This window comes from Silurus aristotelis (assembly GCF_946808225.1).
Source record: "Silurus aristotelis genome assembly, chromosome: 1".
In the NCBI taxonomy this organism is placed as follows: Eukaryota; Metazoa; Chordata; class Actinopteri; order Siluriformes; family Siluridae; genus Silurus; species Silurus aristotelis.
In genome coordinates, this window is record NC_139574.1 from 16,879,697 (window position 1) to 16,905,989 (window position 26,293).

General features: G+C 37.6%; 1 protein-coding gene and 1 long non-coding RNA gene across 5 annotated transcripts in view; one reads left to right on the forward strand and one right to left on the reverse strand.

Annotated features, from left to right (window-relative positions):
- LOC310730850 overlaps positions 1–1,626 on the forward strand; it is a 69,839-nt gene extending 68,213 nt beyond the window's left edge. The window contains exon 3 of the long non-coding RNA XR_014534982.1: positions 342–1,626. This is a non-coding gene — a long non-coding RNA (uncharacterized lncRNA). The remainder of the gene's footprint in view (positions 1–341) is intronic.
- The window catches only part of rbms3 (RNA binding motif, single stranded interacting protein), a 130,613-nt gene that overhangs the window by 42,400 nt on the left and 61,920 nt on the right, over positions 1–26,293 (reverse strand). The window lies entirely within an intron of this gene.

Genomic DNA, 26,293 nt, shown 5'->3' on the forward strand with positions numbered 1-26,293 from the left:
ACACACACACACACACACACACACACACACACACACACACACACACACACACACACACAATTAAGGTGAAATTAAACAGAACTTTGTATAATGCTCTCATTAATACTAATATACCATCAATTTCTATACTGATTGTTCGGTTGCATTACAGTTTTACCTTGATATAAGTTACTGAACTTTAAGAATTCATTAGTGCAGGATAAACACGTGTTTTACCACCCACTTTAAAAAAAAACGCATTCTTGGCCAGCCTTGCTGTCTTCACGCTCATAGCCGGTTTAATGTTCAAATTGCCAGGTTTTTGTTTTGAGACCTGACACATTTCTCTGTCTTTTTTTCAGCATAATTGTCCCCCTTCACTCTGGAGTGGATGGAGGAATGGAGGGATAAAAGGGCAGCAGGGGAGGGGAGAAGTTGCTGAAAGTGAAAGCTGTGTGGAAATAGAGAACAGGGAGAGATGGAGAGATTGTGTGCTGTTCCACACATACACATCAACCTTCAGCTGCTGGAATTTCACTGCTGTAGTAAGAACCTCTCGCAATGAGAGTGTGAGCTTTAGTTAATAGAGGACTGGCAGAAGAAAAGCCTGGGTGTGAGTGTCAAGAGTTTAAGGAGGGAGTGTGTGTGTGCAAAAGAAATAGAGAAAGAGAGATGGAAAGGAAGATGAAGGAAGAGATATACATTGAGAGATTCCCATTTTACCTGCACAAGATTCTATGCTTAAGCCTGAAATGTTCTGGACTTTTTCACCACAACATTTTTAACTCTTAACCAGGAAAAGGAAATGGGTCCCAGCACCAAAAGTACAACTGTTTTGAAACTAAGAATTAGTGTTATCAGCAGATTTTAAGAAAGTCTAGTGAACAGGGAACAATGATTGTACCTTCTGCAAGTATTTTATGACTCAATATTCACAGTGTTTGAAAAATATAGACATTAATGTTCCTCCAGCTAATAATATTGCATCAACATTGTAAAAATGTCTACAAATACAAAAGTCTATATATAAAAAAAAAAACGTTTTCCAAACACCCAGAAGAACTTGACAGATTGCAAATCTTCGAAAACAAAGATTTCTACAAATCATAACAGTTAAAAAGTGTTCTATAAATCCTGAATTGTTTGTTTGGATATATCTACGTGACCACCATTTTAATAAGACCTGAGTTATGGCAAAGGTTTTTCAGATGATTTTTTAATATAAGCAAAAATAAATACTGCTACTGTAAATCCATTGTACAAGGAAGAAACAAGAGAAAGAATACAGTGTTAAAGAATTGGATCAATACTGCTGATGCTAACACCTACAGTACTACCTGTTGGCAGCTACAGTACACACTTGAAGCTGCAAGTAACAAAATGTCTTGTGCCAGCCTCCTGTCTTTAATGGCTGTGTTTTGTATACATGTTGAAGTATGAGAGTGTTTAAACATTTGCGATTAGAGGTAGGCCTTGTAAAATCCTCCACAGTTGTTATTACCTTTAAGCTCTGCATTAGTAAACACACACATCCGATTACATCATGGTTCAGTTGTTAAATGGTTTGAAAAGTGGCCTGTTTCTAAAAAAAAAAAAAAGAAATTGGTTTTCTGACCAAGCCGGTGCTGACACCAGCACCACCTCTGTGAAAAAAGAGAGAGAGAGAGAGAGAGAGAGAGAGAGAGAGAGAGAGAGAGAGAGAGAGAGAGAGAGAGAGAGAGAGAGAGAAAGAGAGATAGAAAGAGATGTATAATTGTATGACAGAAACAGACAGTTCTGTCCATCCCTTTGAAGCCCGGGTTTGAACATATGTGACAGTGGGCCTTGACACAAAAGAGAAGGTGACAAATCAAGAAATGGGCTTGCAAGATGAGGTGTGCTGGCTTGAAAAAAAAAAAAAGGGCACAGTCTATATAGAAAGGGAGAAACCTGGCAGGAGATCGAGAAAAAATATCAAGTTAGAGGGCAAGCAAGAGAAATGGAGAACTGAAGCAAAGCAGAGTGTGAGAGGGCGGATGGAAAGGGGTTAGTGAGAATGATAGCTTCCTGCTGTGAGTTAAGAGTGCTATTTGACTGTTCATGTCTGCAATGCGAGCTGGTAAAGGTTCAAATGCAGACCAGCCCTGCAGGCGACAATTACTTCTTTTTTTAACTGACTGTGATTAAAAGAGCAATAGCGCGGCTTTTTTATGCCGTGCAAAATGGCATAGTATTCTTCAGGCCAACTGCTCCCTCCACCCACTCTCTCTATCTCCCATACAGTGACATAAAGCACCTCATTAATAATTATATTAGATCCAGGGCTTTCTAGGAAAAAAAAAAGAGTAAAAAAAGAATTGCACATAATTTTCCAGTCTATTCAAATCTGAGGCTTGGAGAAGAGTGACAGGTTGGAGTTTCGTGGCAGTTATGAGGAATGGAAACACTTTCTGAATGTCAATATCAAAAAAAGAGTGTAGAATTTCCAAAAGAACTGACATTGGCAAAAGTATGAATGATTCATAAATCTGAAATGAAAAACACCACCTTCTCCCAGAGGATCTGAGAACAAGATTAAAAATGGTTTGAGTTATGCCAGGCTTTGGGAAAAAAGCTTTTTGATATTAATCCAAAATATTCCAGCATGATCATGCTTTGGTTTATGTCTTGTGTGATCTTATGTCAGTGTTTTAAAAAAGTGCAAGTGAAGTAAATGTGTGTAGGTTCAGATCATCGCCTGAAGAAAACTGTTTCTGTTTCTCCTGCACTCTGAGCTTTGGCTTGCATGTGCTTCACCTAGACATATACTATAAACAGCAACTTCAATCTAGGGGTAGAAAGAGAATTCCAAACTCATCCAATTCTAAAATGCCGCCCCTGGCATAAATAGGGTTAACCCTTTCTGCTGTTGTAAGAACTCAAAATAAATCATGTTTATGCTTTGTGTGTGTGTGTGTGTGTGTGTGTGTGTGTGTGTGTGTGTGTGTGTGTGTGTGTATGTGTGTGTGTGTGTGTTTGTGTGCTCATGTGTTTAATCCTGTCATGTATCAAGCCATGAGTATGGATATTTTAGTTGACACCTCCCCCTATACACACTCACACTACTAAGAGCATCAGATCAAACATGCTGTCCAGTGGATCTGACATGTAGCACACATGGGATCGATCAGGACTATCCATTTACCGCACACACACACACACACACACACACACACACACACACACACACACACACACACACACACACACACACACACACACACACACCTCTCAGGCCTGATTTTTTTTACAATATCAGCATGTGTAAATCATAGCAAAAACCTTTTGACAATATATTTGGAATTGTCCCCAGTAGTTTTACAGCAAAACGAATCCAATATCAGTGTAAGCAAGTGGTAAAAAACAGTAGTCATGACTACACATCCTGACAGCATTAAAAAGCACTAGGGCAAGGTGGGCTTATATTTAAAAATAATTTCACAGATTGCAAAAGTCAAACTGTCCTTGCCTTCATAACTGTCTGTGTGTGTGTTTGAGGAGATTTCAGTAAGCATCTGCGAATGTCATAAGAGCATGCGCGTCAGCTGGACCTCTCTCTGCCCTGACCGGCCTGCCTGCTCTCATTTTAATCTTCATTAATCACTCACTACACACGGTATCACCGCTTCCTCAAGTAAACAGGTCTACTTACAATGATAGAACATGTCCTTGAAGCCAACTTTCAAAGCTACAAATAAATGAATTGGCTGTCCAAGTAATCCTGGGCTATAATTTATGAATCTGTAATGACAGTTTTATAAATACTTTATAATCCATAAACCATCGCCTCATCAGAGGATCGGCAGCAGATGTGAGATCAAGGTCAGATTGCTGGCTGCAGGATGATACTCTGTATCAATGTGGTCTCAGTATTACAAAAAAAATAAAATAAATTGACACCACATCTCATACAAGATCAGATTTCATAAATGATTAAGATTAGGAGTTGGAAGAGCAGCTCTAATGTTTCTTCATTACAATACGAAATGCGATGAATTGCTCCCAATATCTAGAATTCCAATACATTTTGTATGAGATTGGTTGCAAATGTTAAAAAATTTAGAGCAGGTGTACAAAGAGGGGACATTTGTTTGATGAAGAGCCATTTCTAGAGATAGCAGCATTATCCAAGAACATGTTTCATAGTGTCAAATTCCCCTGAGGATGGAGAAAACCTCACCACACCCAGCTATCTCCCACACTGCTCCATTCATCCCGCCTGGGTTACAACCGTCACTAACAACACACACAAGAAACCCATGCTGAGCCCATTAGCCTGGGAGGGACTGCACGCTCTAGTTGGAGCGCTGCCTGGGGAGGCCAATGCAGAGGATTTGGAACGAAACCTGGAGAGCCATACAAACATTACAGACACAATTGTAAGGGGAAAAAAGAGCTGATACAACCTATTAACTCCCATTATGGAAGAGTGTGAACATTTTCTGCCCTGACTGGGTGGTGTGCGGAGGCATCTCATTAAACGATGCAGGCTTTTGTACCACTCAGATTCAGATTTTCGAGGTTTAAAAGCTCAATCCCTTTTACGAGTTTGGATATTTGTGTAATTAATGAGGTGTAATGGATTGGAAAGTGTAAGGCTGTTCTCAGAGTCTATGTGGGTGTAGCACTTGCTGTTACTATACAAGAGCTACATTTCAGTATGAAAACTGGACACTAGTAATTAAATTTAACTTAATTTGTTAGAAAACAATGCTTTAACAATGTGAGAAATATAGGATATATTTTCTACAGATTCAGTTGTGAAAATTTTTTTCATGATTCTAATCCTGTAAATCAGTGTTCCAATTGTGCTGAGCATCTGTCTGGATGCTCTCGACAAAAGCATGGGGCTAACAATCATTCCACTCTTTATCTCCTTCTCAATATATAACAAATGCAAATGATAGATCTGTCTCCTGATTGCTTCCTTTTGAATGATGAGGCTGTTGCAGAACTCAGTCTCACACATCCCCTGTCCTGCTTTTACAGCCTCTAACGTACCAGACAATGACGGCCATGCCTTTTCTGCAAGCCCCACAGACTGATGCACAAGCTCATCAGATTTATACATAGACATAGGGTGGTGTTTTTTCTAACAGTCATAGAGATAATAAACATTTATTTGTTAATTATATGGAAAAATGTTTATGTTGTGACATTAATTTCACACTTACACGACACATTGCATTTTACACATTATTACGATGTTTACCACGTTTGGGTTGAATGGACATAGTGGTAATTTCTGATGGGTTCTGCCCTCCGGTTGCTTGTTCTCATTTGTTCATTATGGAGCTCTATTCTGCAGCATGAGCATGTTTGAGTTGACTCATTTTATTAATAAATCTACCTTTATTAGCAGAAGCAGATTTCTATTTGAAACATTTTGACATAATGTGTTAATATCAAAACAATATCCTTATTTGAGATTTGTGCAAAAATGAAATGAAATTTTCTGCCTGAAAATCAAATGGGCTCTTTATGTTAAACCAACCATTCAGACAAGTGGAACTTGTCCAGATGAATTAGAAACCTCACTAATTGGTTTGCACAGGTGTTTCCTGCTCTGTTAGACTCTTGCAACATCTTCTCAGCCCACATCATTTAGCCCACTGCCTAATATGATTTCACCTATTGTTTTTATTCATTCCCATTGACAAGGCTATTTCGGTGTGGATGAGATTGTGCAGTCAGTAAACATATTTATTCATGCGTCTTGTCTGGGGGCTGCTATGAAAGTTGACACCCATGCTGGAAAACATGTGGGAGGGACCCTGTGTCTTGTGTGCTGGAAACACTTCTGATCTACAGTTAGAACCTTTTCTAATGCACAAGAACAATCGGCAGAAAAAAAGTGTATTACTCTGCATATCAACTGGCCAGCAATCTAGTACAATATTCCAGTTGTAGGTCTTTTTGGTAAATTTCTTAAATACCAATTAAAAAAAAAATGAAAATGGTACTGTAGTAGCATTGTTCACTTCTGGTTGATCACTTCTTTGGTACTCATACATACAAACAAATCACTGGTGCTATGGTGTGCTATCATTTAGCATTGTGTAATTAAATTACTCAAATGCTACAAACGATGCATTCAGCAATGCTTACAACACAAACCAGCAGAAATACTTTGGAATTCTGGTTATGTGCGAACTAAATACACAGACATATTTTAGCTGCTGAGATTTGCTGTTGAAAACACGTCAACAATTTCATCCATTTCATTAGTAACTTCATTCAACAATCATTACACAAGCCTTCTTTCGGTGCTAAACATAGCAGCGGTGACATCGCATGCTAAGACAATGAAGAAGTCATTTCATGTCACAGCTATGGCTTTTCCTGTTGTCTCTATACATGACAACTCTCTGATGTTGTTGTAAAATGAATTATAATTAACCACCAGTTATCTTATCTTATCTGTGTGGACAGTCTTTGTTTTTGAACCTCGCGCCTTTTTCAGTATGCACTGATTGTCAGTACTGATGACAGACCATCTGCAAAGTTTGAAGGAACAGATTACAAAACAGCAACATCAGAACACAGACAAGTGGTCTTCATTTTTTGCTGTAATTACTCTTCTTTACCAATTCTTAGCCCAAGGGATTTTTGTAATAGCATTTGGGGTAAAAAACGGCATCAATTGAATATGTAAATATAAATGTATACAGAATAAAGGAATGTCGATTTTTGGTGGCTTTGGCAGTATGACCTCAATCCTCTAACTAGTCGAAAGTGACCCTATGTGTTGAGTAACAGTCTCTGTCTCTGTTCACTGGTTGAGGGTGCAGTAAAACATAGAGCTTTACTGAAGCTATTGATTCCTTGTAAAGTGACAACTGCAACTTTATTTAGAGCTGCCATCAACAGCTGTTCTTTTATTCAGACTTAATCACCAAACTGGTGTCGTGTGTCTGTTTCAGAAGCAGGAAAAGAGCAGAATTAATGCTTGTGAGCTGACAGGTGTGTCTATACAGTGAAATATGAAGATATGGATTCCTAGTGCATCTGTCTATTGACCTAGAGCATGCATTTTGTGTGTGCGTGTATGTGTAAGTGCTTTGCAGGTGAGCTGTCACTGTAAGTGAGGATGTAAAGGTGCTGACATTTTTCAGTGGTTTTATTGTAAGCTCAGCTAAATCCAAAAATGGAAAGCACAATTTTTTTACATGCTTGTTCTTGAGTCTATATATGTCAGAGCTTTCTTCTGTGTCTCCTTGCCTCTCAGGCTCTCCCTATAGTTTTCTTACCGTATGGTCATCATAAAGATTAGCAGCCCATGAACCACAAAACATGTGCAAGACTGCAAGTTTAATCACACATTCGCAGGCTCTCTTCAGTCTCTCTCTCTTTCTGCTCTGACATACAAAACCCCGACTGTGTTGGGCTACGCTGCATGGCATCCATCCATCACTCTCATTTTCCAGTCATGTTTGTTGGGAGCCAAATGAATTTATGATGCATTACCTAGAGGTACCAAAGACCAAATTTCTAGCAGCATAGGATAGCAATATATTTGCAGCAAACTATTTCTTATACAATTTTTTTTAATTATTAAGAGCTTCTTTAGATACATTTCTAAGCTAGTTGTTTGTTTTAGAGATTAGCTCCTTTTGTACCTTACTGAGAAATAATGCAGCAATTTGTATAATGGCAGGTTATTAAGTGCAGATCATTTTTTCTAAATTAATTTTAACCTATGAAAACTTTGATGTGAAGCATTTCGCTTTTTAGACAGGATGCTTTATAAATGACCATGAATTCTAAACACAGAGACTTTCAGTGTTGTGGAAAACACATGTATGAATGAAATTCAGGTGGCAGTTATAAAAATGTTGCCTGAATTGCATTGTACAATATTATGACCTTCGCATATTACATCCTTCAGAATCACACCTGACATCAAGGATTTTTTTTTGAGGATAAAAGTTCTTGTTCTTACACTGGTTCAAGCGTAACCAGTGTAAGACTGAGAAGAACTAATATTCTCAACTGCAGCTACAAATCTGTTCACAGTACTGATCCTTTTCAACAACACCTTGTTCAGTGTGATGGACAAATTAGAATGGAACAGAATTAAACATCTTAGTGGGCATACAAAAATTGAATGAATTTTATACTAAACTATAGAGAAACTAGTTTAAAGGAATAATTGAAACTATAAAAAATTGTCAAAGGAGTTTTAAAAAAGAAATACTATCCATAAAATGAGAGGAAAACGCAGTTGGAATGTCTTCAAAATTGAATGCTTATATTGGCTAATTAAATTTTGCATTTTTTGCACTGTACATATTAATGTTTCATGTGTCTCTGTAATAAATATATGTATAAGGCGAGAAGCAGAGAATTGTTAAGATGTGAAAATGTATTAATGAGCTGCATTTTTTTTTGCTTATTAAACTACATGCTTGAAAGAATGTGTCATCTTTGCTTGTTTATGTGTAGAAGGTATTAAAAAAAAATAAAATCAGGGAATATATCAGCAATATCAGCACACAACCAACTAATCTGAACAGAAAGAATTAGCGAATGCAATCCAATAGATAATTGAAATGTAGAGGTGCAGATACTTTAAGAAGCAGCAGAAGACATAATTATAATTAAGGCTTTAAAAATCAGTAGTGAGGGTAAATCAAATAAATTATCACTAAACCACATTTCTTTTGGGGATTAAGTTTGTTCAATGGCAAAGATATGGTTCTGAAAAACACAAGCATTATTAGTGTTGTTTTTGGTGGCTGCTTAGTGCACCATTATATTTTTCCATGAAAAGATAATAATAAACCTTGGTATTGAGAAACCACAAAATACTACCTTTGTAGAAAGTGTGGGATTATACTTACAGGAATGGAACTTTACCTAGGAGTCTTTCCTTTCAACGGTAATATAGAGTATCCAGACACATGATACATTGAAGATTTAGGACGTACAGTATAACAAGAGAAAAACTTTATTTTGAAAAAGAATGCACAAGATTATCATATTTCATGTGGAGATATTTAAGCTGAGTGTAGAAAATGTGTGTGTAGAAATACAGCTCACTGCTCGATGTATTAAGCATGATTTTAAAATATTACTTTATGACTATACTTCATTAATTTAAAATAAAAGAAGTCCTACAGCAATTACGAGCTGGGAGGAAAGATGCTTTCTAACTTCAGACATATTTTAAGTTAATGATCAGAAACCAGTATTAAAGTAATAAAGAAAATATTATCTGTTACTTAAGTAGCTTTTTCATGTATCTGTACTTGACTGAAGTATTTCCATTTTTACTTTCACTTCTCTACATTTCACATTCAAATATCTTACATTATACTCAACTACATTTTCCGAAATTAGTCGTTCCTTTATATTGAATAAAGTTTATTTATCACAAGTTTATTATCACGAGTTCATTTATCACAGCTATCAATCAGGGTAGAGCATGCGCTTTGTTTTAAACTCATTTTAGTTTCCACTTTATGGTATCTACTTTGCATGAACATACATTTCAGTGTCAGTTTAACAGCGAGCAGAACATTTTGAAAGAAGAAATGATGGAAGAATCTACTGACTCTTACTCTAACACCTGTGGCTTTATTTGCATGTTTTTTTTTTAAATAGTAGAAACAAAGGTTTTGGGCTCATGATCATTTCAACAGATATAAATCAGTGTTTGACTCATTAATATCATTCTATTAACAGATTGGTGTGCTAAGAATAACATCAGAGTTTTTTTCACATAAACTTGATTAAGCAACACACTAGAGACAGGAACATTACAGCCATAATAAATCATTGTATTTTGCATTACTATTTACATTTGTTTGCAAATACTTTTGTACTTTTATTTAAGTGAAAGTTTAAAGGGAGCACTTTTACTTCTATGGAGTAATATTTTACAGAGAATATCTCTACTTTAACTCAAGTGCATGGCTTTTGTACTTCGTCCATCACTGTCAGAAACATTAAGTGGAAAGACAACAGGCCACACTAATTATGGGTAGGCTATATACACTGTACTCTTCCTGTAGATGAGAATATAGATAGATCGATCACTTTATTTTATCTCAGAGAGGAAATGACCAAAATTTCTCATTTGGAAATGCACAGATATAAAACATGAATCATTATTGAATAGATGTTTTTGTTTGTAAGTTCAACTCTAGTTAAGATTTCCTCCATGTTGTAGTAAATGTTATGACCCTGGCCCTTGATCTCTGGCTATCTGCTGTAATTGGTACCATTTAGGCCAGTAATTTCTTGTTTCTTGCCAGGTTTCTGCTTTGGTATCCAAAATGGCATCAATATGAATGTTGTTGCATCTGGTTTATCTTTTAAGTCTGTGTGTGCATGTGTGTATATGTGTATATGTTTTTTTACATGACCAGCTTACTCTACTTCTCAATGTCCTTACTGTTTTTCATGGCGTATATGCAAATGATAAATAAACTTTACTTAATGACTAACCTGAAAATCAGTGGCATTTTTCAGTTCATTGGTGATATTCGACAAGGGCATGTGTTTAAGATCATTTAACTCTCTGCTATAAATTCAAAGAGACTTCCATTTAGGGCCAATACAGCTATTTGTAACCTCTATTAAGATCAATAGTTTATTATAATGTGATGTTTGATTGTCCATTACAGTACATCATGTACCATAACAATAGAAACATACTGTAGAATCAGTAAGATATTTGTCAACTATCAGATAAAAACTAACAATTTAGTTTTTTACAAACATTTTATTTTGTAATTTAACTAATTTAAGTAAATAGATTGGTAAGATAATACCAAGGATGGGCAGTATTTATGATACATGTATTTTATATGTATTTGAAATACGTAGTATACATATTAAATAGAATTTGGTCATTTGTACTTGATACGGTTGATAAAAATGGCTTCTTTTGTATTTTTACCTTTCTGTCAGATTTTAAATAGGTGTCTAATCTAATGATTGACTAATTCAATTTTGAAAATTGATTGCTGAAAATGTTACACTCATTGAAGGAGCTGTTTAGTAGGATCATGATTTTGTATACCATTGCATGAATGACTGCCTGCCACATAAATATTATTATATTTATGATTACAGTCAAATGATTAATTAGTTAGAACTGGGTGCTTTGAATACCGGTGCCATCAGTTGTCTTCTTATGAATGACTTGTTTGTCATTGAGTCTGTGTTGCTGATGCAAAGTAGCCCTTCGTCACCAAACACCAAGAAACTGAATTAGGATGCAATTATGAGTCAATCGCAAACATTAAACTGTTGGTTACTTTAAAACGAAACTTCATCTGGGAGATCACGGGGATATTGTATGTGAATATTCGATCCGTTAACTTGTTGCATATGTCAGATTTATTTCATGACTCGGCCTGAGAAAAGCTTTTGCTATTAAACATTGTTTACTTAATCTACTTAAACTGAGTCGGTGTAATGGTGACGGGACACAGTAGATCAAACAGGCCAATAGATAAAAGGTTTGGGAAGAAATTTCATGCTCCTATGTAAAAGTATTTTTTAGTATTTTTAATAAAAAAGTTTATTCTGGTACATGGTGTATCTGCTATATTTTGTAGTTTATTTTGATACATGTAAAGTTAAGGTATTAATATATTTTATTTAAAAATACATATTGATGTATCTTTGCTCAACCCTGATAAATACTGTCTCAAACAATGTAATATAACACACACATAATGTTCGTCAACATATTTTTTGGTTATTTAAAAACCCCATAGGTAAATGTATATAGTCTCGTAAATGCATGTGCACTTTACATTATGTATATTCATGTCAGCATGGATAAAGAGAGCATGGTTAGGTGCTTAAAAGTGTGTATAGCTTTTTAAGAGAGACAGAGACAGAGAGAATGATGTAGTCATGGTAGGGTAATCCATCACAGAGCAGTGGTGGCAGCCCATCCCAAACAGTGCTGTCTGTCAGGAATATGACATTGAATTAGGGCTACAAAGAGACACGGGCTGCAGCAAGAGCTGGAATCAATCACAGAATGACAAAACATAAATGCCCAAAACAACAACAATGAGAACGATTGTATGAGAAATGCACGGACACATTTCTGAGCTGCACTTCCTTTCACTGCTTATCTTCTTATTCACAGCTTTGTCCACTGTGTGCTTTATATAAAAGAGTAATTTCATGATGACAGTATGACAGCATGACAAAATGAGGTAGAGTTGTTTTTATGCTTAATTACTGTCAACACGCGCCTCCAGTGAGCATGTGTATGACTCTATGTGACCCAATACTGAACCATATTCACGGATGGATTAAACCGCTTCTCAGAAAAGAGAAAGACAGAGACAGAGAGAGAGAGAGAAAAAAAAAGAGAGAGAGAGAGAGAGAGAGAGAGAGAGAGAGAGAGAGAGAGAGAGAGAGAGAGAGATAGAGAGAGAGAGAGAAGAAATCACTGTGACAGTTCTGGGTGAGGGAATGCAGCAGGGAGAGACTTAAGCGAACGGAGCAGCCAGCATTTTAAAAATGACACCCAAGGAGGCCTTTTATTTGACACATTGCAGGGAGGCTGCAACAAAAAAGCAAAGCATGTTTCAAAGATCAAAAAGTGAAATACATTTTCAAGGCATAGCAAAAAACATCTAAAAGGATTGCATTTGGAATTATGCAGCCTGCTGTATAAACACATAGAGACCAATAGACAACTACATGTATTATTACAAATCACACTTTGCCTGTGGGTGTTTGTGTGTGATCCCGCTATGAGCGCACTATTTGTAAATGCTTTGGTAGCTCACAAATCTCTGCTTGTCATGTTCGAAAATTATTGCAGGATAAAAACTGTAATAAAGCTGGGAGTTTCTTAGAGCGTTCGCTTTGTATAAATCTACTCTCGGGAGATACCTTTGTAGGTGTTGTCGGATGACAATAAAATGAACAATCCAAGAGAATGTTCAAGCAGTGGAGTCATATTTATGTCAATGTTTAGCAGCCTAGGGGAGTTTCCAGTGATCTCATGGCTCGTGCAGAGCTTCACTTTGATGTCACGCTAGCTTAAGTTGCTTTCATATATGCAACGTTTAGTCTGTTGGAATCGAACCCTGGTGTCTTTTTCTCTTTGGTGCAGTTTGTTTAGTCAGGTGAGAACACTACAGATCACTCAGGTAAAGATCAGAATAATGAAAAAAATCCTGTGCAGTTAATTAACAATGAGATTGAGATTTGACTGTGATCTGAAGCACGTAAACCAAACATGTGGCGTGTATATTCTAGATGTGATACATTCAATGTTTTAAATTAGCCGCTTATATGAATAGTCATTTGCTGAGCAGCACTAGTTCCATGTTCTTGTGATTTTTGTGATTTCACACTATTTTTCGGGCTAATAAATGAAAATTGTTCACACCTAAACCAAACCCAGTATAACTAAACACAAAACTATCAATTTTTGCCATGACTGAGACTCTTATAGGTGTGAACAGACTAATCTGGATCCTTTCGTATGGAGAGCAAAAAGTTTGTTTAAATCAATCTTTTTGTTCTTTTACCTCACAGTGCGTTTACTGTGTGGTTCATTGAAGCAGATGTGAAGATGAAGTGTGGCCCACAATGACCAGTCCAAGAGAAAAAGGTGGTCTCTGTCTGTTTCCAGGTGAAGTCAGTTTGACCACAGTAAGAATGCAATAAAACTCTGAATCATTCCAGTTGCAAGAATGAGCCAACACTAATTTTTTAGGTGTATTTTTTACTGAAATGGGGGGTACTGAACAGAGGTGTGGGTCTGCAATGGGAATACAATGTAGTTGAAATATCTGGAACAAATAGCAAAGTTCTTTATACCAAACTATGGCCATTAATAGCACAAACATAATAGCAAATGTACCAAAAGTAACAATTACACCATGATTCTAACACAGTTTGGAGGTTCTGACATAATAGAGACAATTTTGATTCCTGAGTTATCATCTTTACACACATCTGTAAAGGCAAGAAAAAAAAGGCTTGCACCTGCTCCTATCCAACACCCCAAAAAGGACCTCACACTGCACGCTATGATTCGTTAAAAGGTTCTGTTATGGCTGTTCAGAGGCTGTACAGCTAGTGAACCTGTCATCACCATTCTGAATCACAGCCTTTGTAGCACACACAAACATACAGGCACACACGCACACATACACGTACACACACACACACACACACACACACACACACACACACACACACACACACACACACACACACACACACACACACACACACACACACACACACACTGCTGTCCTGGGCTTGTGATCAGGGCTAATGGGAGTCAGTTGTGGCTTGGTGTAATTGGGTAGGAATGCAGACTGGGGCACTGGGTGACAGGGCTTTTCCATGACACATAACTGGCTAAAGAGAGCAGCAGCAGCAACAGCACTAGAGTATAAACCAGTCCAGGATATAGACAACTTTCTTTATAAGCATCTTCCCTATCTCCCCATAACCAAAACAACACAACGACACTGTTTGGCTGGACATTCAGTTCGAAGACGAATAGCTTCACGAATAGTGCAATGCCTTGGCAGCCTCTGTATGAGAGATGGAGAATTTCAAAGTGACTGAAAAGCCTCTGGCACAGTCACAGTGAGGTCACGATCCTCTAAAGAGCCGTTCAGTACAGAAAACAGGAACTGGACAATGATAACAATTCTTGCATTCCAGAGAAGTTTACTTTCACTTGAATAAGAGACTATTTAAAACAATCTGGCTACTCAGAATTTCTGAAAAGTCTACTTAAGATTAGCTTTTTGTGTTCAGTGCTAAACTAAAGAAGGGTTTATCAATGAATATCACATGCTGAAAAAGGTTAAGAACATGGCGCATTCTGACTTTAAATCTACTTCCTATTTAACATCTCCTACATGAACAATATAACAGAACCCTGTTTAGGCTCTTTAATAAGATACCAGTGGGCTATATATGCAAAATTCTATCTGCACAGCATGCTGCTTAGAATGAGTTGTTGAAAGACTACAAGAGTGACATCCTTAGTGCAAGCCTGCTGGTTTACATTAGCTGCTGAAAGAAAATTTGTTGAAGGATGTGATATTGAACATCTATGTAGAAGTGAAAGAAATAAACCTGACCTTGGAGTAGATGAGCAATCTTGCTTTTTTTTTTACTTGCCTGACAAACAGAGGAAAGTTGTTAGAAATGCAGTGCTTTCTGCAACTTCAGTGACTAGAACTAGAACTTAGTTCCTAAGTCATAATTTCCTAATGATGCCATAGTCCAAGAGAAATAAATAGGCTACGCTGCTTGTGAGAGAGGAGTGGAATATTTGATCTCACCTGTCATTCATAGATGACAGGTGAGCCAATTGTCAGTAGCCAATAGTGGCGAACTCTCAGTTTAAGCATGCAGTATAGGGTAGATAGCACTTTTGTCCAAGTATCCTGAGCAGCATTTTGAAAGGATGCTGTGTCTGGCATCATGTCTATTTTAAAGGGAGTTGTTTGGTAGTTGTAATGATTAGAAAATAACTAGCTGTTGGGAGGTAATTAGCAAATGATCAAAATAAACGTAATAAATAAATAAATGTGTATATATATATATATATATATATATATATATATATATATATATATATATATATATATATATATATATATATATATATATATATATGTATGCTTTTAGCATCCAAGCAGGAAAAACTTTAAGCTTTTGACTTTTATCACAGATGGTGAATCCACTTGCCAACACCGTGAAGTGTTCCAGGAGAGGACAAGGCACATGTGGGGTCTCTGGGTCTGTGAAACACCTGACCAGGGGCAGAGACTAGGGCTGGCCAGCTCACTAAATGATTCATGCTGTCTAGGTAAAAGAGAAAAGGCTGTCTCTGTCTCTCCAGGTCTCTGTCTTTGCCAGTGTCTGCAGGTAACCTTGTTATGCTAATGTCTGGGGAAGCTCTTTGAAGCCACTCTCATCTTGGAGATGGCTGATGAGAGGCCCTTTTTATGCCTTTCCAGAGGGACTCATTAGTAGAGAGGTGGAGGGTGGGGGGAGTAATGCCGGGAGAGATGGAATGATGGTATGGTGAGAAAGAGAGCACGGAGAGATAAAAAAAGGAAAAAAAGCGAGCTTAGCAAGGCAAACTTGCCGAGCTTCCTCACTCTGCATATGTGAACAGATTATTATCATGCAGCATACTGATAGACATACAGGCCAAGTCTCAATGCACAGTGAGATGCTTCACTGACGCCAGTTCCAATGCTGGAGTGAAACGTGATTCTCTACTTGTGCTCCCAAAAACAGCAATGTTACAGAATACTCACAAGACCAAGCCCAGTAAATGCTGCCAATGCTCCACAGAGTTGCATGTATTTATATTTGACAAGGTCACTTGAGGTAACTTAAACTGTATTCCAAAACGGCAACTCAAAGTACTTTTTCCTTCTTAAGAAAAGTTAGCAGAGCTATTAAAAATTGGTAAATAATAACAAAAATCATTTATAAAGTTAGAAAGCTTGCTTTATATCAGGAATGTGGAAAACAGTGAGAGAACGCATTAGTAAAATGCAGAGAGTGAGGCGATATGTGTGTGAATTCGCTTCAGCCTGAGTTGCTTTAATAACAAACCCAGGCCAAAAGGAACGCAGCCTCAGTCCCACACCATCTCTGCCTCACTGTCTTCCAGGGGGTCTGGATTTTTCATTAAATAAATGCAATAACCAATGATCCTAGTGGATTATCACTGAAAAAAACACAAAAAATTTTTTTTCTGATATGAGAGCAAAAATGAAAAATGAACCTTCTTTAGTGGTGAAAGAGACAAAGAGAAAGAGAGAGAAAGAGAGAGAGAGAGAGAGAGAGAGAGAGAGAGAGAGAGAGAGAGAGAGAGAGAAAGAGAGAAAACAGTAATGCTTTGAATGTATTTCAAGCAAATGGCATCTGGTGTCCGGTTAGACGGTCCTGTTGGGATGAAGTTAATAAGAGAAACTTAATAAAAGCGATGTAGTAGTGGTGCAGTCAGCTGCGATGAGTTCATGAGAAAAAAAAATTGCCATAGAGCAGGGGGACACTTACATAAACACTGCATTCTGGACTGGAGGAGTGTAGTGGAAGCAAAGAGAGCAATGCATCCCATGGTAACCAGAAAGGATGATTCAAATACCCTTGGGCCATGTACAAAGTGTGTGTTTCTGTGTGTGTGTGTGTGTGTGTGTGTGTGTGTGTGTGTGTGTGTGTGTGTGTGTGTGTGTGTGTGTGTGTGTGTGTGTGTGGCACAGCTGCCTGAAAAATCTGAAACATCCTGTTAGCTTTACCTTAGATGCTCCGGGTTAACGAAAACGTGTAAAACTAATAATTTATTATAGATGTTTAAATGCAATCGAAGCACATATGGTCATTGATATTACACCGACAGGAAAAGCAAAGGAGAGTGCTGTTTACTTGAAGGCATGCATTTATACTGTATACCCTTGAAGTAACATTTCCCAGTGTAATAATTAGAAAATGTTAAATTGCAACTGAGACACATACAGCACAGTAGGGGAATTATTCCATGCACCAGGATCTCTGTTTTTTTTTTCTGCTTCATGATCATCAAGTTACTTTTTATAGTCTCAGTTGAAAAGCCTTGAAAATGGATCTGCTATATGAGATACTTGTGGTATATGTCTACGTGTGTGTTGTTAAAGGGTCACTCTGTGCAAGTTCTTCAGTTTGATTGATGACTTTATCCAATTGGTGATGCTTGGCACAAGGATAAACTGTTGCCATGGTTATTTCTGAGTGGGAAACAGAAGGATTGACCTCTTGGGAAAGAGATGACTCTTACCCACTCTGTAGCTAGTCAATCAAAAAAAAAAAAAATAAATAAATCAAAGAGAGAAAGTCTTGATATTCTGTCATTTATTGTACAACCCTGCCTTCAAATACACATCCCAGTGGTTCTCACTCAAAGTGTTTAGATGAGTTTCTGTTGTTGTGTGTAAGACTAATCATTTATAAAGCCAGGATAACAGTAGTGTACAAAAATGGAATCCAGCACTTTGATCTAAAATTAGATTTATGCTTGAAATGTAGAATGCTAGATTCACGTTTACATTTATGTTATGTTGCAGACACCCATAGCCAGAGTGACTCACAACTTACAAATCTCATTTATGCAAATATGCAGTGAAGTGTTTAGGGCCTTGCTCACTGGCCCAGAATTGGTGGCTTGGTAGCTGGACTTTGAACCTTTGTATCCATCCCCTGAACCACTATATAAACTAAATGACAAATACATATTAATGTGGACCTGCAAAACATTCGTGAAAAATCTAAGATCGCGAATTTACATTTCATTGCAGTAAGATAGACAAAAATAATAATTTAACTAATAACCAATTGTTTATATAAATATAAAAAAGTATTCTGGCAACATTTATAGTTTATGAGTGCTTTTGCATTCTAACATTATAGTAAGTAAGGTGAGAAAATACTTTTCTTTATTAACCATTCATGGAAATGTGCAGGTTAATAATTGTAACAGTCTATTTATTTATTTAATTCACTGTCAAACTCTAGCTGTAGAAAGAGATAATAACTCATAAATCACTGATATTAATTGTATTCTGTCAAAAAATGCCTGAATGAATTAAGTTTTTAAGGAGAAAGTTGGAAAAAATATATCAGTAAAACAGTAAAAAACCTAACATGCACAGTCAAATAATACTAGTAGCATAAACAATAATAAACACACAAATAATATGCTACTAAGAAGCACATTAGAACACCAAATGAAGCACTAATTTGCAGCTAATAAGCATATTAGAACTCTAAAGTGCTAATACACTATCAACAAAAACACCAAAGCACTAACAAGCTTCTATTATAAAAAAAAACAACTGCTGCATTCTCTACTTATATGAACAATTATTATCTATACAGACAGAAATATGGTCTAATATGCAACCATCCATAAAGAACTGGTATATACATATTTGATTTGATAATCCATGAACCGCAGAATTCCACATGGGATTTTGGCTATTATTTTAAAGCCTAAACAAAGTAAACCCCACAGGGAAGAGCATGCAACCATTTGATTGGATATGTATATTAAGTTTAGTTTAAATTAATTTTATTTGTATACCACTTTTAACCATAAACACTGTTACAATGCAGCCTTACAGAAATCAAGGTGTGGATTTATACTGTTCAGCCATAACATTAAAGCCACTGACAGGTGAAGTAAATAACACTGATTACCTCATTACACTAGCACCTGTCAAGAGGTGGGATAAATTAGGCAGCAAGTGAACAGCCAGTTCTTGAAGTTCATGTGAAAAATTGGAAAAATGGACTAGTGTAAGGATCTGGGCGACTGTGACAAGGGCCAAATTGTAATGACTAGACGACCAGGTAAAAGCATCTCCACGACAAAAATCTTGCAGGGAGTGGAGGCTAGCATGTCTAGTTCAATCCCACAGAAGATCTATCGTAGCACAAATTGCTTAAAAAAATTTAATTCACGATTTAAGGAACACACTAAGGCATCTGCCACGGTGAGTGCCATCTAGTCCAGTGTTAACTATGATAGAAAGATGCTCATGCTGGCTCCTGTCTACCACCAAGCTTGAGTCTATGAGCATCAGAACTGGACCATGGAACAATGGCAGGACGTGCATGAGTTGGTGAAAAGAGAAAGAGCACAACTATGCACTATGGAACTAAAGAAAACTGGTGGGGGCAAACTGGGCAAACTGTGGGCAATATTCTGCTGGGAACGTGGCATCACCAGGAATTAATGCATCTGCTGATGCAACCAATACGGTAAAAAAATATTTGAAATATATGTTAAATATATGTTGTATGCTGTGATGCACAATTAAATATATTTTTGAAATCGAAAATATATTTCCAACCTTACAGTAGAATGAGGATGGAGATCAAAGTATCCATAAATATATATGTTTTATAATGGTATGTGAGGTGGTAGCCCTGTGGTTAAGGCATTGGACTTTGGGTTAGAAGGTCACAAGTTCAAATCCCGCCACTGCTGGGCCGCTGAGAAAAGTTACTCTGGCTAAGAGCGTCTGCCAAATGCCATAAATAACGTAAAGATTTTCTTAAAATGTTTAATGTGAATGAGGGTAATATAAATTTTCTGATGATTTTAAAATATATCTTTGAAAATATACAAAAATTTATTAAAATATATTTTTTGCCCATTGTTGGTATATTTTGTATATTTTCTATTTTGTATATTTTTTTTATCATATGGGAATTTAACACTTTCAGAAGTCTATTGCAGTCTATGCCTTGATGGGCCAGAGCTGTTTTGATGACACCATGAGAAACTACATAACATTAGGCAGTGGATTTAATATTATGGCTAATTGGTGTATATTTAGATGACCAATGAACAAGACAAGCCAGAGGCTAAAGAAGCAAATAAAAACTCCTGTGACAACATGAAGGGAGGAACCGATTCCCTTCTGTGTGCCAATTGACAGAGGGATTATAAATTTCTACTCTTCTACAACTGCTATACAGTCCTAAATGTGTTAAAAGCATGTTCAGTGTGAGCACTTAAGTCTTATGTTTTTACTCACAAAAATACAGAATTATTTTGAGATGATCCACAGAAGAAAACACAAATGTTTTTGGTGCTCATGTGACACTATCTAAAATCCGAAGGTGACGTACAATATATTTTAATAATGTGTGCTCTGGAAGACCAATAATGCATACATAAGCTGCATATTAGTTTTTCTTCCTCATTTGTACTCTGTTTGTAGCAGGCCTATCAATATAAGCATGGGAAGCTTCAAACTACTGTGTAGTTTAGATGACTAAATCAGAATAAATAATCTTGTTTGCTATTTTCATACTGTTCCTGCTGAAGGGCCCATTATGTGGTCCACAGTGGAAACTCAAATGAGCAATGCTCAATTTAGCAGTCATTCCTCGGCACCTTCATAAGTATAGTCCTTGTCTAATATGAACAAAGCTGCAACATAAGAATCTATACATGTAAATGATGCGATAAACTCTTGGCTATCTGCAGTCTCTCTGTCTCCTCTCCCTCCCTCCCTCCCTTTCTCTTTCACACACTCTCTCATTCTTTCTCTTTCTCTCTTTCTCAGCAGGAGAGGTATCAGCACAAGGTTATTTAGAAGTTCTTTGGAGAGGGTGAGTTGAGCAAGTCAGCGAAACACATGCAGCACCACAACTAAATGGACTCAGATCACCAATGAATTCAGGCTCATTAGCATCCAGACCTCTATGCAACCAACCGCCTGAGCAAGGGCAACGCATGCAAATCCAATCTACACACAGATACACACGAGAGAAAAACACCTCCACTCATCCGTGTGGACAATCAGGCACACATACAAATGTATACATACATACTGTAGATGCATGTCAAATGACACATGCATAATATGATTCACTTGGTATTGCTCGCATTTTTGTACCCACATGCACGCCTGAACGCCCAAAAATACGAATTGATGTGATGGTAGAGGTCAGGGCTCTCTCAGCTGGTGTTCTACGGGTGGCATGTGAAGCTGTCAGGTCAGAGCAGAAATGCACGTGCTCATCTGCTCCAGCCTTATTCGTGCTGTATTTATTCTAATCAGTGACAGACAGCTGAAGCAGAGCCATTAACACACTTTTATTCTAATGGATGCAGAGAAGCAGTTAGGCTGCATCTTAATGGGCGGTGTGTGTGACAGTGTGGCATGCCGATGGGCCAGCAGGGACTCGTGAGTGTCAACTGTGCTTCACTATCAAGGCCACCATCACAAGTCATAAATGTTAATGCATTCTTCTGCCAATTGACACACATGAGTGCTCTCGTGCAAGTGTGTGCACAAACACACACATACACACTTATAGTAATCAAGTTCTGTTAGATGTGAGGAAGATGGGGGTCAGAAAGCAAAGATGAGAGGAAGCGAGGGAAAGAATAAAGAGGGAAAGAGATGAGGAACACAGTGAGAGAGAACAGGGCAGACCGAGGAGTGAGAGAGAGAAAGAGTTAGAGAGAAAGAGGGAGATAAGAATGAAAGGTTACAGCTGTTGATTTGTGCTCTCTGCTGAGACACTTGGGCTGCTGCTGTCCTCAAACTTTGATCAATGGCTTCTGCCTCTGCCTGTAAATCTCCACTACACCATGCAATCAGGGAAGCAGGCGGGGTGCAATCAGGACGCCCTGGAAAATACAACCTCCTCCCAACACTGTCACACATGCTCCCTGTACCCTACACAGAAAAACCACACCTCAATATATATCTACTCTAACCTATCTATTCTTCAAAGTTTGAATTGATTAAAACAAGAACTGTTGCATTTTTTATAGTCCTATATGGAAAAAGATGCATCGTTATTGCAAGTGTTGAATGAATCTTCCACATTTGAAGCTTACCGTACATAGCACTGCTGTTCCCAGGCCTGATTAGACTAAAAATGTACACAACACACTCTTTTTTTATGCATCTATGAACTCACAACTTCTGAGTATTTTTCTCTCCCTCCCACTCACACACACACACACACACACACACACACACACACACACACACACACACACATCCTACTTTAAGGCTTATCTGTCATGACCTCAGATTTACAGGCAATAGAAAATGATAAAGGATATGAAGGACGGGCTGAGAGGTAGTGAAAGATCACACTGCTGCTACTGAACCATGTCTCTGAGCTCCTCAGACACACACTGGCATGCACATGCACAACCAACGATAAAAAAGGTCCTATATGATAAACCTGAGCTCATGGGAAATTCATACACATCGGAAGAACCAATGCCAACGTGGTTGAGTTGGGTTCTATTTCATATACAAAAACAGCAAAAACATACGGAGGCCCTCACATGTTGGTCTTGTTACAAGTAAACCATTAATTATGAGAAAATATTGAAAATATATTACTGTTCAGTAGTTCTGCCTTCAATGCAATACAGATTAGTATCAAAAGCAAACAGTATATGCAATTAGAATGCAATATGCCAAAGCGTGGCAGGTTGCTGTATTTAATTTGCTCCCTGATTGCCAAACAGACTGAAACAAAAAGAAACAGTCTAATGAGAAATTTCTAAGTGAATGCCCACACAGGACACAAACCCCATTCTAATGGGACCAAACCGTGAAATATTCTGCGACTTATGAACATTTTTTGCATTAATGAGTCTTACCCACTCTGTTGTGTGGGTACATTCGAGTTCTGATGTAATGTTGATCAAAGAGCCAAAATGACATAGTGTTCTTCTCTTCCATTATAAACACACACTATCAATTCCTATGTGATTGCGCTTTAGGAGTTCAGTGGTGAGCTCATGTGTAGTATAAAACCAGCAGTGTTACTCAAGACCATGCTGGAAGGCCTGGGGTGGCCATTAGCCTGAAGAAAGTTAATGCCAGGTCAATGCAACAGTGAGCTCATGTAGGATCTGTTGCCAGAGGACCACCGCCGTCTTTAGTAATGTCTACAAATGTCTGCAACTGCTGGCAAAGGAACAAACCAATGTAGAGCAAGTGCTTCAATCCCAATAAGTATGTGGATGGGAATATGCAGTGTATATACAGAATTATCTGTAGTGCATAATATTACTACAAAAGTCCAAAGTGGCAAAAAAAAAAAAAAAAAAAAAGCTTTATCTAAATAATGGTGTTTAGCAAATTTTCATTTGGTCAGAAATGAGCAAGAATAAAAACAAATACTGTTGATCTCTCTGCTGAATCAATCCTGGTTTCATTTATGTGCTTGTTACCAGGGTCTTGATTTATCTGGGCTACACCAGGCATGGCAGATAACCAATAATGAAAAATTGGGAAGGAAACATCCAAAAAAATATTTTATTTTGTTTTTTATTTTATTTCTTTTATTTTGTACATCAAAGATTTTAATCATTATTATGGTTTTACCTTCGCATATAAAAAGACTATATACTTCAATGTCTAGCTTCCTCCCAACCAGTTCATTGTAGCAAAAGAAAATAAGCAAATGATAGCCTATTCTTAATCATTTTCTGATATTTTTTTTATTAGACCATTAAATACATATTTGCCATTAATTACTTATTCCCCAGGAGTATATATTTTTACCCTTAAAAGAGTTACATAATAAACTAGTAGTGAAAGTGTATTATTACTGTGGGAATGTAAGGTCATTTATTATATCCAGTTCAGTAAACTTACTATTCATCCCACATGAATAGTTTTTATTATTTAATCAGTTTATTTCTAATAATGCGACCACACACCGGCTTCCTTTTCTGTGATAAACCTGAAATAGTAAATCCTCCTCCGGTTCTTCATGCAGCGATATTTTGAAATACTTAAAGCAGTGATTGTCATGGCTGTACACCCTGTACCCTCCATATTAAAGTATGGGTTATACAGTGGAGCAGTAACCTGCTGAGGATGAGTAGGGAGCTATTTTCTACATACTTCATCCCAAACACCATCAATCAGCCTGTCCATCAGTCATGACCTTGTATCTCCAGGCATCAGCGAGCTGTCTGTGTTTGGATCAAACATGACTGCCGCCCTTGTGTTGTTTCTGGGCTCAGAGAGGAGGATGGAGCCGGGAGATCAAATGCAAGCTGAGGCATTAATCACAAGCTGCCGGCTTTCCTGCTGTTGACTTTTTGATCCGATGGGGAAACACCAATTTTTAAATTGTATAAGAAAAAAAAAACACGGCATGTTTTCTGTTCTATATTTTTTTGCGGGAAACCTTTTGAGTCTTCAGTGCTGTATGTACTATGAATCCTGTGGATATGTTTGGAGAAAGAAAGGGGTTTCAGGAGGCGATGTGAGAGAAAGCTAAGATCTTTCATTTGTCTTTGTTTAGTGCCAGACAGTCTTTGCAGCCAATCAATGTGCCCCATACCCAGGAATCAGATGTTGAGCTGCAGCATGCATGGTAAAGACTGAGGAGGAAGAGAGGAGCGTGAGAAATGACTTACTAACATACACACACTCGCCTCACAGAGTTAGCTCATCAAAGCTGCCCTTTGCAGTTCTCCCAGCAGCTTGACCCAGCCCTCGTTCAGGAGACAGGAAGTGGGGAGAGTTTAACTGTGGGATGGGTTGGACTCTTCCAGACTGTTCCATAACTCTCTGCTTTCGCTCTCTTTCGTTCAGCCTGAGAGAACATGCTGTTCCGCCAGCAGCAGCTGTTTCCACAATGCAATCCCATGTGGAGTGATAACCACTCACCATCTCTCTCTCTCTCTCTCTCTCTCTCTCTCTCTCTCTCTCTCTCTCTCTCTCTCTCTCTCTCTCTCTCTCTCTCTCCTGTGTGTCTGTCATGAGCTCACATTCATTTATTCCTCTGTCATTTTAAACAAACTCTGACTCAAAAGAATGTTCAATGTTTTCCGAAAAAGCCTACAAATTTAATACCTGTATAGCAGTTTTAATGGAGAATGGCAGTGATAATATTAAAACCTAAAATGTACACAACACACACACACACACACACACACACACACACACACACACACACACACACACACACACACACACACACACACAAATACATACATATATCTAATAAATAGGAGTATTTAAGTATATATATATATATATATATATATATATATATATATATATATATATATATATATATATATATATATATATATATATATATATATTATATACATATACAGTGAGGAAAATAAGTATTTGAACACCCTGCTATTTTGCAAGTTTTCCCACTTAGAAATCATGGAGGGGTCTGAAATTGTCATTGTAGGTGCATGTCCACTGTGAGAGACATAATCTAAAAAAAAAAATCCAGCAATAACAATGTATGATTTTTTAACTATTTATTTGTATGATACAGCTGCAAATAAGTATTTGAACACCTGAGAAAGTCAATGTTAATATTTGGTACAGGAGCCTTTGTTTGCAATTACAGAGGTCAAATGTTTCCTGTAGTTTTTCACCAGGTTTGCACACACTGCAGGAGGGATTTTGGCCCACTCCTCCACACAGATCTTCTCCAGATCAGTCAGGTTTCTGGCCTGTCACTGAGAAACACGGAGTTTGAGCTTCCTCCAAAGATTCTCTATTGGGTTTAGGTCTGGAGACTGGCTAGGCCACGCCAGAACCTTGATATGCTTCTTACAGAGCCACTCCTTGGTTATCCTGGCTGTGTGCTTCAGGTCATTGTCATGTTGGAAGACCCAGCCTCGACCCATCTTCAATGCTAACTGAGGGAAGGAGGTTGTTCCCCAAAATCTCGCAATACATGGCCCCGGTCATCCTCTCCTTAATACAGTGCAGTTGCCCTGTCCCATGTGCAGAAAAACACCCCCAAA